Source organism: Haplochromis burtoni, unplaced genomic scaffold (genome assembly GCF_018398535.1).
Source record: "Haplochromis burtoni strain Fernald_Lab_line unplaced genomic scaffold, NCSU_Asbu1 Contig_112, whole genome shotgun sequence".
Taxonomy (NCBI): domain Eukaryota; kingdom Metazoa; phylum Chordata; class Actinopteri; order Cichliformes; family Cichlidae; genus Haplochromis; species Haplochromis burtoni.
The window spans coordinates 1243376-1248783 of NW_024582473.1; the positions used below are offsets into that span (position 1 = coordinate 1243376).

At 41.3% G+C, this 5408-nt stretch overlaps 1 protein-coding gene across 2 annotated transcripts in view; it reads left to right on the forward strand.

Annotated features, from left to right (window-relative positions):
• Positions 1-1390: 1390 nt before the first annotated feature.
• The window catches only part of LOC102293959 (stress response protein NST1), a 24622-nt gene continuing 20604 nt past the window's right edge, over positions 1391-5408 (forward strand). The window contains exons 1-2 of one of the 2 annotated variants that reach the window (XM_042223494.1): positions 1417-1462; positions 1583-1683. The gene's annotated coding sequence lies outside the window, so the exon portion shown is untranslated. Of the gene's footprint in view, positions 1463-1582; positions 1684-5408 lie in introns of both variants that reach the window. The other variant, XM_042223493.1, reaches the window with a different exon arrangement.

The window sequence follows — 5408 nt, forward strand, 5'->3', positions numbered from 1 at the left end:
GCCTTTGATAGGTCTTCATTGTCAGTCTTCACATGAGGAGATTTAAATCAGTCCACATGTTAGACCCCACCGAAAAACAATGATTATTCCACATGTGTCAGAGCTTATTGTTGCTATTTTAGTATCTAAATTCTTTTGTAAACCCACAACAGAGTGAAAAGAGTAGAAATCTCACCCTGAGGCAAAGTATCGTCTGAGTCATACGTGTTAATCACCCCCATCAGCCCCCACAGACTGCGGTCATTTAGAGCTGCAGGGCAGCAAAAGTCTTACTCATAGCATCCTTCAAACTCCCAGGCAGACCAAAAATAGCTGACAATTTTGGGAGTCTGCATGGCAACACAAAACATACTTCTGGTATATGTGAAAAGTTCCCAGGGAAAGGGTTTTATACATACATACATACATATATGTATGTATATATATATATATATATAAATAATAATATATATATATATATTATGTATATATATATATATATATAATATATATATATATATATATATATAACATATAATATATATATATTATATATATATAATATACATACATCCCTCTCTCCCTTCTCTCCCTTCTCTCCCCACACACACACACACACACACACACACGCACACACACATATATATTCCTGAAGACTATTGAAAGAAATTACAGGAGCGCTTTGCTAAGACAGTTCAAGCTGTGTTGTTTGGCGGCTCAAGACTTCTGCACTGTATATTGCTATGTTGAGCCCCAAATCTGCCCATAAGTTATAATAGAATCACAGTACAGTAATTTCTTTAGAAAAAGCAATGGTAGAGGGAGATTTATATATTATATATCTAAATATATAATTATAGATATATTTAGTCATTTTCTCACCAAGTTTTCACGCTTTTTTTCTCCAAAATTTGCCACTTTAATGTGAAAAAACGTTATTTTTTCATGGATTTTTATACCCACCAACACCATGCCCCTTAATTTTTTTTAATACGTTGTTATGAGTACATGTCTTAAACTGTAGTTTAAAATACTATTGGTAAAAGTATTTGGTCTACCACTAGGTGACAGTGTTTCACTAGGTGAAAGTGTTAGTGTGCTTGCCCTTAGTGGGAAACAAGAAAACTGCTTACTTGTTGGGTCCTTCTGTGGAGTTTGTATTGTTCTCTCACAGTCCAGACACATGTTCATAAAGTCTGATGGAAATAAATCAGCCAGTATGAGTCTAAACACCTCTCTGTCTTTCTTTGTGATGGACTGGTAACCTGTGACAGCAGGGAAATGTAAACTATTTACAAGCAATAACAAACAAAACCCCATTTTATACACTTAGCTTTTCTAATACATTATGTCTAAATATTTTAATACGCGTTCCACTAACTCTCAAGAGTCGGGATTTAACAGAAGTCCGTGAACGCCGCATGAACTCTCGGCGGTCCCTTTGAAGTGCAGTTTGTGGCTGGAGCTGAAGCTGCCCTCGGAGGTAACAATTAGCTTATGTTAAAAAAAATGTTTCTGTATAATGATATTATAATTTTCAGGCTCTAAACAGGTAATAGCGTAGTTTACCTACGAAATTGACTTTTAAAACCTCAACTTTCAGTCTGTTCTTCTGATAATTCACCACGGGTTTTTTCCCCTTCTTAACCTGGGATAAGCTAAAGCTCCCACCCCCACCCGCCGCCACCTTGAACTGGAAAAAAAGTGAGTGAACATCCATTACCCTGTAATATAGTCATTTTAACTCGTGTTGCTAATGCCCAGATTCAGTTACACTGATCGCTACAATGTTACACACTCCACTTGTACTTAGAATCTTCAAATAAAAGTAAAGATAGCATATCCTCGCTTGGTCTTACAACCATTAAACAGTTTAGTTTGAAACGTCAGTAGTAACCAGTTATATAGGAGCATACTGATTTAGGCACCATAATTTATAATAAGGTACAGAAAGGGGAAGAAACGTGTGGAGAAGCACACGAAATGCTTCCATTCAGTAGGTTTCAGTCGCTGATTCGTATCATTCCCCTCACCTTTTAGGATGGAGTGAAGTGTTAAAGGCAGGCTAGAGGATGTGAGTAAAGTTGCCCCCCACCTTCTTCAAATCCAACAAAGGTGGTATCAAACGTTTGTGCTACGTTTGTGCTGCTAAAATTGTTGTTTGTGCTGCTTCTGTTTTAAAGATATTAATGAAAATGTAAAGGTCAAAAGGTCAACCAGCCCCCCCACATTACCCAAATCAAACAAAATTGATGTCAAACGTTTGTGCTGGTTTGTGCTGCAAAATTTTGTTTGTGCTGCTAACATTTTAAAATTTTAATAAAATAACGTCTTGATGCGTGCTTAATCATCCAGGTAAGTAAATCCCAAAAGGTTGATTCTGTTCATCTGGACATTTTCAGTTGGAGAAACGTTTCGTCACTCATCCAAGTGACTTCTTCAGTCTCAGCTGACTGCAGGTTTCCCCAACCTTATAAACACATGTGAGTGAAATTGCCCCCCCTACCTTCTTCAAATCGAACAAAATTGATGTCAAACATTTGTCCTGCAAATTATTTTGTTTGTGCAGGTTATGTTTCCCTAATTTTATAAACAGTACATGTACAGTGAGAGAGAGATGTTACATCTGTCTTCACTTGCATCCCAGTCATAGAAGCGTTGGAGGTAGTTCATAAGAGATTACAGGATCACCCCAACCTCAGCAACAGGACCACTCTCAGCACTGATCAGTTGTGTTTGCTTTTGGAACTGTGTCTTAATTCCACCTATTTTGCATAAGGGTCAGTACAGGCAGAAACCTAGGTGTGCCATGGGTTCCCCCAGGCCCCTGGTCAAAGTCACCAAACCAGTTCGTAAGCAGGTACAGGTGTGGCCAGAAGGGTCCTCAGAGGCACTGCAAGACTGCTTTTCCACCACAGGCTGCCACACACGACAACACCACAGACTTTCAGGAATATACAGAAACTGTCATTGCTACATCCCAAAATGCATCATGATGTCACAGAGATCCCTTGCCAAAATCAGTACACGCAAAGCTCCAGGTCCTGATAACATCCTTGGACGAGCACTGACGGACTATGCTGTGGAACTCACAAATGTCTTCACAGACATCTTTAACACATCACTAGGGTCAGGCCGTCGTTCCCACATGCCTCAAAGCCTCCACCATCATTACTGTACCCAAGAAGTCATCTACCTCCTGCTTTAAGGACTACCGTCCTGTCAAACTCACCTCCATCATTATAGAATAGAATAGAATAGAAAACTTTATTTGTCAATTTCTTCAAATGTACTTGCCATACAAAGGAATTGAAATTACGTTTCACACTGTCCCATGCGTAGACATTGACAACAATAAAGTGCAGATGCACAACAAAAACAGCCCTAACAATAAGGTAATATTAAATAGGTAACAGGATAGACAAAAAATAAATAAAATAAAGTGTTCCAACAGTGTTCCCTGGAAAATAGTATACTAGTCTACTTGAGGTAGTCCCAGGTTGTGGTTGGTAGGGGTTTTTGTTTTAATGCAGCATAAGACTATAGCAGCAGTAATAGTAATATAATAATATAAATAGTGCTAAAAGAAATACTAAAAATATATAGCAGCAGGTGTGTGCAATTGCAATGCAGAGGTAGTTGTTTCCAGTCAGGAATGTTTTCCAGTTCTTGGTTCAGAGAGTGTTTCCTTGTTGGAGAGTGTGCGTGGGTGGGGGGGTAGAGTCCAATCTGTCTTCCTATACTTCTGCCAATCTGGTGATTCTGCTGGCTGGGAGCCGGGAGGGAAGAGAGTTCAGCAGTCTCACAGCCTGGTGGATGAAGCTGTTGGTGAGCCTGGTAGTGCGGGAGCGGAGACTTCTGTATCTCTTTCCAGAGGGCAGGAGGCTGAACAGACAGTGCGTGGGGTGGGTTGCATCGTTGACAATTGTGATGGCTTTGCGGGTGAGGCGAGTGGTGTAAATGTCTTGCAGGGAGGGGAGTGGTACACCAACTATCCTCTCAGCTGTTCTCACAATGCGTTGTAGAGCTTTCCTGTTATAGTCAGTGCAGCTACCGCCCCACACAGTGATGCAGCTGGAGAGGATACTTTCAATAGTTCCTCTGTAGAATGTAGTCAGGATGGGTGGTGGAGCACTTGCCCGCTTGAGTTTGCGCAGGAAGTAGAGGCGCTGTTGTGCTTTCTTGGCCAGTGATGCTGTGTTGGTGGTCCAGAGAGGTCCTCACTGATGTGCACCCCCAGGAACTTGGTGCTGCTCACCCTCACCCTTATGAAGTGCTTTGAACGGTTAGTCATGCATCAAATCAAATTATCGCTTTCGCCCAACCGGGATCCATTTGAGTTCGCATACCAAACTCCAGCAACTCATTCACAAACTGGATCTGCTGGGGATCAGCACCTTGCTGTATAACGGGCTGCTAGATTTCTTGACAGGAAGACAGCAGACAGTACGGGTCGACAGCAACACCTCCAGCCCAAGAACACGGAATACGGGGGCTCCCCAAGGATGTGTGTTGAGCTCCCTTCTCTTCACTCTGCTGACCCACGACGAGATCTACTACAGGGGTGAAGTTAACCATCTGCCAGAGTGGTACAGCAACAACAACCTGTCCCTGAATGTGGAGAAGACCAACAGCGACTCTACTTCCTCTGCAAACTGAGAAGCACAAGAGATTCAACCCCCATTATGAGCACCTTTTACAGAGGCACAGTTGAGAGTATCCTCACCAGCTGCATCACTGTGTGGTATGACTCCTGCATTGGGTTCTGCAGGAAAAAATGACAACGGGTAGTGAGAGCAGCCGAGAGCATTGTGGGGACCTCTCTTGCCTCCCTCCCCAGGAGATCTACTGCACCTGCCTCATCTGGAAGGTTCTCCTGCAGTCAGCTGAGACTGAAGAAGTCACTTGGATGAGTGAGAAAGTTTCTCCAACTGAAAATGTCCAGATGAACAGAATCAACCTTTTGGGATTTACTTACCTGGATGATTAAGCACGCATCAAGACGTTATTTTATTAAAATTTTAAAATGTTAGCAGCACAAACAAAATTTTTGCAGCACAAACCAGCACAAACGTTTGACATCAATTTTGTTTGATTTGGGTAATGTGGGGGGCTGGTTGACCTTTTGACCTTTACATTTTCATTAATATCTTTAAAACAGAAGCAGCACAAACAACAATTTTAGCAGCACAAACGTAGCACAGTTGATTGACACCCATTTTGTTTGATTTAATAATGTGGGGGGGCTGGTTGACCTCTGATGACCTCTAGAAATTTTTATTAATATCTTTAAAATGATAGCAGCACAAACGAAAATTTTTGCAGCACAAACCAGCACAAACGTTTGATACCACTTTTGTTGGATTTGAAGAAGGTGGGGGGGCAACTTCACTCACATGGCAGTGCAGTATAAATTTGTACTTTAAAAT